The 10,884-nt window shown below is 38.7% G+C and overlaps 1 protein-coding gene across 1 annotated transcript in view; it reads left to right on the top strand.

The window, feature by feature from the left end:
• The window catches only part of Celf2 (CUGBP Elav-like family member 2), an 837,937-nt gene that overhangs the window by 180,520 nt on the left and 646,533 nt on the right, over positions 1-10,884 (top strand). The window contains exon 3 of the mRNA XM_055593762.1: positions 5,130-5,222. The gene's annotated coding sequence lies outside the window, so the exon portion shown is untranslated. The remainder of the gene's footprint in view (positions 1-5,129; positions 5,223-10,884) is intronic.

Below are 10,884 nucleotides of genomic sequence, written 5' to 3'. Positions count from 1 at the left end.
TTGGTTGGTTGGTTGGTTGGTTGGTTGGTTGGTTGGTTGGTTGGTTGGCTGGCTGGGTTGTTTTGTCTGAGAAAGTCTTTATTCTTCTTTCACTTTTTTCACTTTGAAGGTAACTTTACAGGGCACAGAGTTCTAAACTGGTAAAGTTTTGACTTTGTTTCCCTCAACACTCAATATATCAATCCACTTTTTAATGTATTTCTATGTAAATTTTACCTGTATATCTCTGTGGAGGATCTGTTTTTCTAACTCTGACTTTTTCAAAAATTTCTAAGTATCTTTGCTTTTCCATGGTTTGAAAATAATATGCTCAAGGTGTAGTTCTTTCGGCTTTTACACTGCTTGATACTCTCTGAGCTTCTGGGAATCTGTGGTTGGATGTCTGACATTTACTTGGGAATCTTCCCAGTTGCTGTTATTTCAAATAATTCCCCTGTTCCTTCTCTTTTCTGTCTTCCTGTTCTTGCTGTTACATGTGTTTTATAGGTGTTACAGTGCTTCCACAGTGCTTGAAATATTCTGCTCTTGATTTTTTAATCACCCTTTATTTTCTTTGCTTTACAGATTTGGAGGGGTTTCTAAAATGCTGTCTTCAAATTTAGAATTCCTTCCCCAGCCAGGTCTAGTCTACCAACAAGCCCATGAAAGGCACCTTCAGCTCTGCTGTAGTGGTGTTTATCTCTAGCACGTTTTTAGTTCATTCTTAGATTTTCTATATCTTTTCTTATATTACCCATATGTTTCTAGACACTGATATGGTTGCCTTAACTTCTCTGTGAGGTCATTCATCCCACATCATCTGCTTCTGATATGTGTTCTGCCCCTTCACACTGCATTCTGGAATCTCACTTTGCCTCGTGGTTTGGTTTGATTTTGTACTCAGATGAGGCACACTGGGTGAAGGAACTGATGTCAACAGACCTTCAGTAGAGCGGATGGTAAGAGTATGGGACGAGAAAGCATTGTGCAGTCTTTGATTCCATCTAAGCCCTTTACTGGATTTAGACCATTGGATTCTGAACTTTATAGTTTTTGGGTATCTCCATCTTCACCCTTACATAGCTACCACGTGACACAAGATGACTACAGTGGTTTGGAATTAAGTGTTTCTCTCTCCCAAGGAAAAAGCCAAAACTAATTAGAGTTAGATATCTCCTCATTCCAGTGATCCAGGGTCTGGTAAAAACCTTCAGGCCAGGCTCTGGTGAACTAGTTTCTCCTGAGAGTAGACTATCAGCCCAGTTCTCTGACAGCCTTTAGTGTGGTTCTCTTTTTCTCCTGGAAAAATCAGTAGAGGGTTTTTCGTCTATTATTTAGAGTGAGAACACGATTAAGTTCTAGAGTTAACACCACAAAAATGTAAGAGAACTTCTATGTCCACTTCTTTCTGCTGTTTACAATTCTCAGCCTTGTCTATACTGATACTCCAACAGCCCGTTAATTGCAGTTCTTTAGCCCATATTCTATCATTGGCTCCCAGGAAGGTTTTGTGCTGTGATTCTCTGTGTCTGCCAATGCTATGACTCCAATCTAGGGGGTGGGGGAATGTCATCAGATTACCCTGGTCCTACTTCTCCTGTGAATATATGAAGCAATGTTGATTTGTTATTTATCTCTGATAGAGCTGACATATAGAATTAGGAATGAGAATTACTTTCAGATTTCCCAAATTTAGAAATACAAGCTTTAAATTTCAGTAATTAAATTGAGCATGTCTTTATAATCAGTCATTATGCTAAGGGTTGGATGAGCTAACTAGTTAACCTTTAATTGCCTCCATTTATTAATAAGATAAACCTTTTAATATAGTCCAAAAGAAGCAGATATTATCAGCACAGCTGCTCATGGTTTTGTTTGACAGATGTAAGGAAGATGGCCAAAGCAATGTATGATCTAGGAAAAGAAATCTGCCAGGATTATTCTCTGGAGACATTACAGTACACAATTGCATGATGATCATAAAGTCCTTGGGGGAAATCACATCATTTCATTCTCAAAATTACATAGAAATACAGCAAGTACCATTTGTACACTGGACAAGTGTGTCTTAGGGCTTGTGAATGGGACCATTGGCAGCAACCTTTTCCACAAGATCATAAAGTGTGTGGTTGCAGAAAAGTCTGGCCATGTGCATATGAATCTTTGGCAATACTAACAAGAAAGAGGCCTTTGGACCAAAAGGGTTTCTATCTTTGGGCCAAAAACCAAAGAGAAAGCCTTAATTTCTTTGAGGTTCCCTGAGACCATTGGCATCATATCACGTGGGTACTTATTAAAAATTGAATTAGTTACAATTCTCATCATCATGATAGAATATTTCATAGAAAGAACTCAAGGTAGGGGAAAGTGATTTGGGCTTGTGGCTTGAGACAGTGTAGTTGATCATGGCAGGTAGGGTGTAGCAGAGAGTATGAGGTTACCTCATGGCAGCAGTCATGGAGACGACAGTTCAGAGAGGAACTAGGCCCACGTTATAACCTCATGGCCTAAACACATGGCTCCACGCCTGCTGCTGAGGTGTCACATTCAAAAGATTCCACAACCTGTCCAAACAATGCCTCCAGCTAGTGACTTGCTGTACAAATGCATGTGCCTCAAGGAAGTATTTCATACAAAACTATTTAAAAAATGCGTATTCCTGGAGCTCCACCCTGAAACACTGAATCAACACTTATGAAAGTAGATGTAGGATTCAGTTTCTTAAAGTTCCATTGAGTGACTGCTAACCCCACATAGGAATTGAGAGCCTCCATTTGTGGCTAATGTATCCTGAAATATACATGAACTGGCTTCATCCCTCTGAATGTAAGGAACATAGATCATACTTTAAAATGACCTAAATAAAGATGACCCGGCCTTTGGGACATTCCTATCTGCTATCTGTTAAACAAAATGAACCAAACTATTCAGCATCAGTTGATTGAGTCATTTTATTGACCAGAGAAGCCATGAACTGATGAGAGTGATCTGATAACATAGGACCAGATAAACGATGGACTCACAAGAAACTGCGTAATACAGTAGCGTGGACTGGTTGGTCTATCTAGGTCACTTTTCAACACCGTCACTTGAAAATATGACCTAGCAAGTTGCTCTCTAAATGTATCTCCCTCCTTCAGCTAACCAGTAAGGCAGCTTTGTTGTCAAACTGCTTCTTTGGCTCATTTTGATTATTCTATTCAGCGGCCAGACATCAAAATATTTTCCCTCTATTACTCATACCCACAGATCTTAGCAGCAATCAAAATGATTTCAAAACTGGGAGTCTTTCTGTTGTATTCTAAGGTTAGCATATTATATCTAATACCTTATGAAGTTCAGTGGCTGTTTAAAATTGTTTTACCTTACTGTGACAAAATTGTAACATCTGTATTTAATGCTCTCATTAAATATTTCAAACTCTCAGGAATGACAGTTGTCAGAGGAGGTCTACAAACTAGCTGAAAAGGATCGTGGGCTGCTTTTAAGCCGTTTTTCTCCATGTGAGGGATGACCACTGTCTTCTTAGACAAATTGTATGTACAGCCTAGATGTACATTATCACAACCCACCAGGAACTGGGTCTGTATACAACTCTATGGCTGCAGTAAACAGACTGAGAAATCTGAATCCCCTTAAAATCAAGCACTCACTAGTCTCCACTGAATTCCGTAACTACACACCCATGTGTTATAGATAAATGATAGATGGACAGATGATAGAATGGCATATGCTTGATTGGATAGATAGATAGATAGATAGATAGATAGATAGATAATAAATGGATGATGGATAATTGATTATATAAATAGAAGACAGATAGATGGTTATTAGATACATAGATGATAGATAGGTGATAGACTGATAGACACTTGATCAGACAGGTAGATAAATAGACAGACAATAGATGGATAGTCAATTGATAGATGATAGATAAATAGATGATACACACATACATACATACATAGACACACAGATAGATAAATAGATGATAGAAGATAGAGAGAGAGATTGTAGACTGATAGATGATTAATTAGATATCCACTTAAACGTTAAGGTTGTCTTGAGGGGTATTTTTACTTATTCTATCTTGAATTAATATATAACTATTCATATCAAATATAATGGATCATCTTGAATAATTGTCAAAATGAACTCACTAACCATCAAATTTTAGTAGTAAAGCCAGGCTACACTTTCCATCACTGATAGCCAATGATTCCATTTGTATGTAGTCATGGTCAACCATGATCCTATAATAAAATACGCTTTTATTTTAGCAGTTTATAAAGCTATCACTCACTTGCTTTATGACTGGCCTCAATATTTAGGATCTTTTTACATTGTTTTCAGTTCCTCCAACAAAGTTGATATCAACTATAGCCTAGTTCAGGTGTCAACAACGTTTTCTTAAAGGGCCAGGTAGTCGTTCTTTTAAGATGTGCAGGCCATGCTCTCTCATTTTCAACAACTCGTATCTGTCACTGTCGTGTAAAAGCAGTAATCATAGAATGTGAACAAGGGTGTATTCCAGTTAGACTTTGCAGATACTAACATCTGAATTTTACATTACAATTTTCACATCAAGACATATTCTTCCTTTGATTTTTTTTCTAACCATTGAGAAAAGCAAAGCTGATGCTTAGCTTATGGACCATGAAACAAAACAGGATTCTGTTTGAAGTTAGACCATGGACTAGAGTTCACCAGCTCCTGGCTTAGGATAATACATTTCAGGTCATAAACCAACCTCAGCAGATATAAATCAAAGAAGCAGTGTTTTACTACTATGAAATTTCACTTCTACCTTCAATTGACCAGTACTGTTCAATTAGAACAATGACTAATTTGCGTAAACAACTCTGACTCTCATCGAACCTAACTCTAGTCCACTGGGTGTAAAAGCACTTGCTGCCAAGCCTGACAGCCTGAGTTCAGTTCCCAAAAACAACATAACAGGAGAGCACCAACTCCAAAAAGCTGTCCTCCGGTCTCCACACACACACAAACACACAAAAGAAATAAGTGTCATTTTGTTTAAAAACAAGAAGGTTTTCTCTTTGACAATTGCAGAGTTGCATTTAAAAGGCTTTCTAAAATGGAAAGACTGTATTTCGTTCCCTGAGTGTGTTTTTTGTTTGTTTGCTTAGGTCTGCCCTGCTACAGAAAGGAGTGATCCAGGCCCTCAGCAGAGAGGTGTCTTCCGCAGACCAGAGCGGCACCTCGCGATCTCTGCCGACAAGGTAGTGACGGGGCATTATTCGCCTGCTCCTTTTCTCCTTCTGAAACTTGCTGGGACATAAACATTTGGCTCTTTCTCTTGAAAATTTTCTCCTCTGGATTCTGATTATTGCTGAGTCTGACCTGTGTGCCTTTGGGTCATGTGTGCAAGAGAGTTTTGTTGTTGGATATTGGCATGTCTATAACAGTTCACTCTTTGATTTCACATTCTCTTATTACTATTGCTTTGGTTTTATTGCAAGGTGTTTTTATTTCCTCAAAACATGAGCTTCATCTTTAGAAGAAAATAAAACTATTATAAAAGAGTTATTAGAAGTCTATTCAGAAAAGTAGCTCTATGGATCTGCTTTTTAGAAGGGAAGCTGTCAAGTACACTCATATATCGACTCCACCCTAGGATGGACACAGTATCACACAGGCCACGGTTATATTTCTTCTGTTTCCCAATGTCAGCAAAACCAAAGAAAAAGGCCTCAGAAAAGACACACTCATATTCTTATTCTATTAAAATGGTATCTAAATTCAAAATAAAGATCTCAACACACTTATACTCTTGGACGATTAAAATGGTAATTAAATGGGCTATTAAATTTAAAATAATAATCTCCTTTCTTAAATAATTTACCTTGAGGTTTTTTCCTACTAGTGAATTTTAGTATCTGGACTTGGGAGTGACTTACACTCAGTCCAGTTTCAAGGAAAAGGAAATCAATCAACTGTTTCAAGTCATCCTCACTTAATGTCTCTTCCTGAGTCCCTTTCCTTTTATTCTTAGCTTATTAAGTACTGTAGCATTGGCTACTGACGACCCTATACTCTGGAGTATCTGTTACTCTGATAAGTCATTCCTAGGAATAGCAGTTTCATTTATTAAAGCTACTTAATTCATTTTGGTTTTGTTGATTTTCATGGTTGTGTTTCTCATTTTTTTTCAATACATTCCCTGTTTCCATTTCTTTTCAATGTTTTAATCCAATTACCAGCTCTGTAAACAAGAATTTGCCACATCTACAGTAAAAGCACTGAACTGTAGTGGAAGTGATTTCTGATTACTGAAGAGCTCATTTCTAAGGGACACAAGGAACTGCTTGCAGTGAACTGACGAAAAGAAGAATGGAAAATGCCTTGTTAGGTGACTATGGCAGAGATGCAGAACACAGAGGACAAGCAAAAAGTCACAGAATTCTAAAACACATAGGCATTTTTCTGGACAGTGGTTCAGATCTGAGTCATATGCAATGAATTTAGTTATGAGAGAAAACTTTGCATATTTTATAAATCAAGGCTTCCATTGATATTGAGGCTGGACTTACTAGCTGAGAGGTGGCAAAAAAAAAAAAATAGACTCTTGAAACCCCTAGAGTTTTATTAACAAAGCCAAAGGCAAAAATCATTAAGCAAGAATAACTTTAGGTTTTGGGTTCCTGGTCCTTTTATCTCTTTGGTGGTCTCTTTTTATTCTACCATTTCTAGAGTGTCTACTTTCATGGCCCCTTACTCCCACAAAAGAGAAACTGAAGTATTTCTTGGACCTGGATGTAAGATTAATAACGCCTTGAGAAAGCACTAGGTTAAATCTTTTACATGTTGCCTGGGACTCAGGCCTTAGAACAGGCATAGAAGACGGGGGAGGCGGTGACTGTTGTAGTGGAGCCCCCAGATGAGCAAATGTTCCAGGAAGTAGGAGCACTGTCCCTGAATCCTCACAGTCCTGAGACTGCACACCACAGCTTAAGTTGCTCCTTAGTGAATAGGCAGGTCTGCTGGAGATCATGTACTCAGAGCTGCAGTCACAGCCAAGGGAGTTCAAATCTCAGTGACTGCCAGTGCATGAGTGATAAGTGGGGGGAGGGGTGGAAAGCCCTTTTGACTGGCTGAAGAATCAGTAAAAAAGAAAAAAAAAGTTTTAAAAATAACAACAAAAATAACAGCAAAATGTTTGTCACATAAGGCCAGCTTCCATCCCAAGAATAGGACATTCTATTTCAAAGCGGGTAAATCTGATACATAGCTTACAGAGTCTGGACAAACCATCAGACAGGGAAGCAGGGACAGTAAGCTTTGAACCATGCCAACTGAGGTTTTCACGTCATCATGTATTCTTTCTGGCAAAGCCTAGGAAACTGAGCACCCATGATCCTAGGATTCAATTTACAGTTTCATAGGAGGGAAGAGGAAGTTTTTGTAATATAATTTTTATCTGTTACAGTTTACTCACTTTGTATCCCTGCTGTAGCCCCACCCTCATTCCATCTCAATCCCACCCTCTCTCCCTCCCTCCCTCATCTACTCCTATTATGCCCCTTGATTACCTCCCCCTGAGGATGAGGAACTTTTAAAACATGTCGGGCCAAGTTTAAAGCAATCATGGGAAATAAAAACATTTGACTCTGGTCAGTTCCTACCATGGTTTTGATAAGCATGTAAGAATGGGCATCTAGGGGTAGAGAAATCAGCTCTGTTGGGTCCTGCCTCCCCTTTCTCAGAGGCTAAAGGGAATCAGATCTTCCTTTGCCTTGTGGTGGATTTGGATGGTGTAGTTTTACTGCACTTAGTAATTCAGCCTTACATATGTCAAATCATCAAATTTCCATAGTATTTAAGAAGCATTTAACTGCCAAATGATGAATAAAATGTGTGATTTAAACACTGAAATCTAAAGTTTAATGTCACTTTTATGGTTTCATGATGTACTATAAAATACAGAGCATAATTTACAACGGCAATGGCAGTCACCCAATACATTCTGCAGATTTGCCTCCCCTGATATCAGAGCATACCTAACTGAGAAGTCATAGTCAGCTGTGACACAGGCCTTGTAACTTTGATTCTGTATCAGAGGCCAAGTCCTAAGTACGGAGAAGGTAGTCATTTGAATCGGTCATTTGAAGCTGACTCAATAGCTCAGGACTTTTGTTGAGAAACAAAACAGCCCTTTTTGGGACAATGTAGGTATAAAAGAGTCTGTTCTCTAAATAAACCATGGGATTCCATGAGCTAAATAAAGAGAATAACACAAGTAAGGATCTCAGTAAATGAAAAGCAGCGTTCAGAGGTTCAATGATCCACTTTGCTTTTTCTATATCAATAATGACTTCAGAATCATCTCCTCTACATAAGAGGTCACTTTGGAATGTAATGGTGGCAAAGGGTATGGGCTGTCCACTTTGGGTTTTATTATAGCCATCTGGGCAAATAAGTGCTAAGTTTCCAGGATGCTTCAATGTGGTGTGATGAGGAAATTCGTTGGCATTTACACAATGCCAGCTCAGTAGCCATCTTATATTATTGTGTTAATATATTGAGGGAAAGGTGGTGCTTTCCACAGCGATGGGTTGTTTTACAGATGAGCTACAGAGGTTTTTGAAGTTACCATCATGGCATTTAGATCAGGGAACATTTACAAAAAAAAAAAAAAAAAAAAAAAAAAAAAAAAAAAAAAAAAAAAAAAACACTTAATTTCTGAAAAAATGTTTATGCTGGGTCTGTTTCCTTCAATCTCTTGCCAACTTGCCGTTTTCAGACTAAACAAGGACAATTTCTCATCATTCCAGATAGTTGAGTCCACCCTGTGCCTTAGTCCTATTTTGTCCTGGAGCAGAAAGTAGGTTCTGTGCCTAAGAAAGGTTCTTAGTTATACCAGGATGGTAAACTGGGATTCGGCCCCTGTCCAGATTCCATACTCAGGGATCGGCCTTAAATAGTGGTTTTCCTAACTCAGGTCCTGAGTCCTGGTCTCCTGTGCTTTCTGACCCTTATTTCAGGAAACCACTATGCCCATGATGTTTCTGTACTTAAACTCTGGGGGTCTTCTTTGTCCTTTCTGGTATCTCACAGAATACTTGGTTGCAGAATGACTATACAGATCAGTATATGCAAAACAGTGATGGCCTGGATCTGCATTATTTTTCATGGTTGCCCAGAATCTCTGTGTAAAAAGATTGCCATAGAAATAGAAAAGGTTCATTTTCCTCCACTCCACACTTTCCATCAGGCCTCACTGGAGAGACGAATGTGCTCTTTAAAAATTTATTTCCTCAGCAGTTCCTCTTCCTATAAATGGGAACCTGGGATCTCATAAAACCAAATTAAAATTATCAAATGCTATTGAACCAACCTAATGAAAATTTTAACCAAAAGTCATTGTAAATTAGGTATGTGATATACTGAAAATGCAAGCCTTTGTAAAGCAGGTATTGTTCTTATGTAAACCCATGAATGGAGACTTTCTTGAATAAATTGCTTTCTAATAACATCAGAGAGTCATTGGCTGGATAAATACCTCCCCGGGCATTCACTGAGGTTCCTGAATTTAAATGTTCAATCGAACTTCTTATTTGTCACAATTCCTAATGAGTTTTTCTTTATGAAATCATTATTAGTATGAAAAAAAAGTAGAAATTTGTACCTAATTTCTGGATTAATGCTCTTTAAAAGACCTCAAGGGGTTGGATTTTTTTTCTTGCGGAAACACAACATTTACATAATTTCTATTGCCCCAACGTTTTAAAGCCCTCAACCCACTGCCAGTTTACTACCTGAAGCAGGAGGAAGAAAAATGATCTGAACAGGCAGAATGGCTGGGATTTCTGCTGAGGGGAACAATGGGCCTGCTTAAAGGACCCCGGGGGCAAAATGATTTCTTCCATGAAGTAGGTGAAGGCTTTGAAGACATTCTTTCTAAGGCTTATGGTTCCAGCAAGGCCTGATGCTGCTGTTCTATCTCCGAACATTCGGGGCCAAGTTCAGCATGTGCTAAGTCATTTCATGCATGCATGCGCTGTGGTGGTTTGAATAAGAATAGCCTCATAAGCTCATATATATTTGAATGCTTAGTCATCAGGGAGTGACACTACCTGAGAAGAGATAGGAGGTGTGTCCTTCTTGGAGGAAGTGTGTCACTGAACGTATGCTTTGAGTTTCAAAAACCTAAGCCAGCCCTTCTTGCTGCCAGAGGATCCAGATGTAGAATTCTCAGTTGCTTCTCCAGAACCACATCTGCCTCCCTGCTGCCATGTTCTTCACTATGACTAAGCCTCTGAAACTATAAGCAAGTCCTAATCAAACGCTTTCTTTTGTAAGAATTGGCATGGTCATGGTGTTTCTTCATAGCGACAGAACACTGACTAAGACAGTTGATATAGCTAAAATATGGAGGGTTGTTTTTTGTTTTGTTTTTTACTTAACATGGTACCTGCATTCTTTTCATTTTAACGTTGCAACAGATGGTCTGAATTTACTTGTACAGAAACCAGAATGGTGGGTTCAGCTTAGAAACTATCAATATACCTATACGACAGACCCTTTAAGGTAGGAGAAAAACAAAGCCTGTTTATGGACAGACCTGAACATATGTGGCAGTGAAACAACACATCCATGACATGTCAAGGGTGACATTCCCACTGCCATTCTCAGAGAGAAAGATGCAAACAAATTATCATTGTTGTCCTCTAGTGCGGCCTACATCCTGCCCAGGCTCCTGCTGTTTGTTGTTAATGAGACTGAAATGGAAAAGTCGCTTCATTTCCCCATAGAGTGAGACAACAGGGTATTTGATGTACTACTACTATGGCCATATCCTAGATTTAACAATTCAACATAGGAACTTCAATGCAGATGTGTGTGTGTGTGTGTGTGTGTGTGTGTGTGTGTGTGTGTGTGTGT

Source organism: Psammomys obesus, unplaced genomic scaffold, assembly GCF_907164565.1.
Source record: "Psammomys obesus unplaced genomic scaffold, mPsaObe1.curated_primary_1811, whole genome shotgun sequence".
In the NCBI taxonomy this organism is placed as follows: domain Eukaryota; kingdom Metazoa; phylum Chordata; class Mammalia; order Rodentia; family Muridae; genus Psammomys; species Psammomys obesus.
This window is presented reverse-complemented; position numbering and strand designations above follow the sequence as displayed.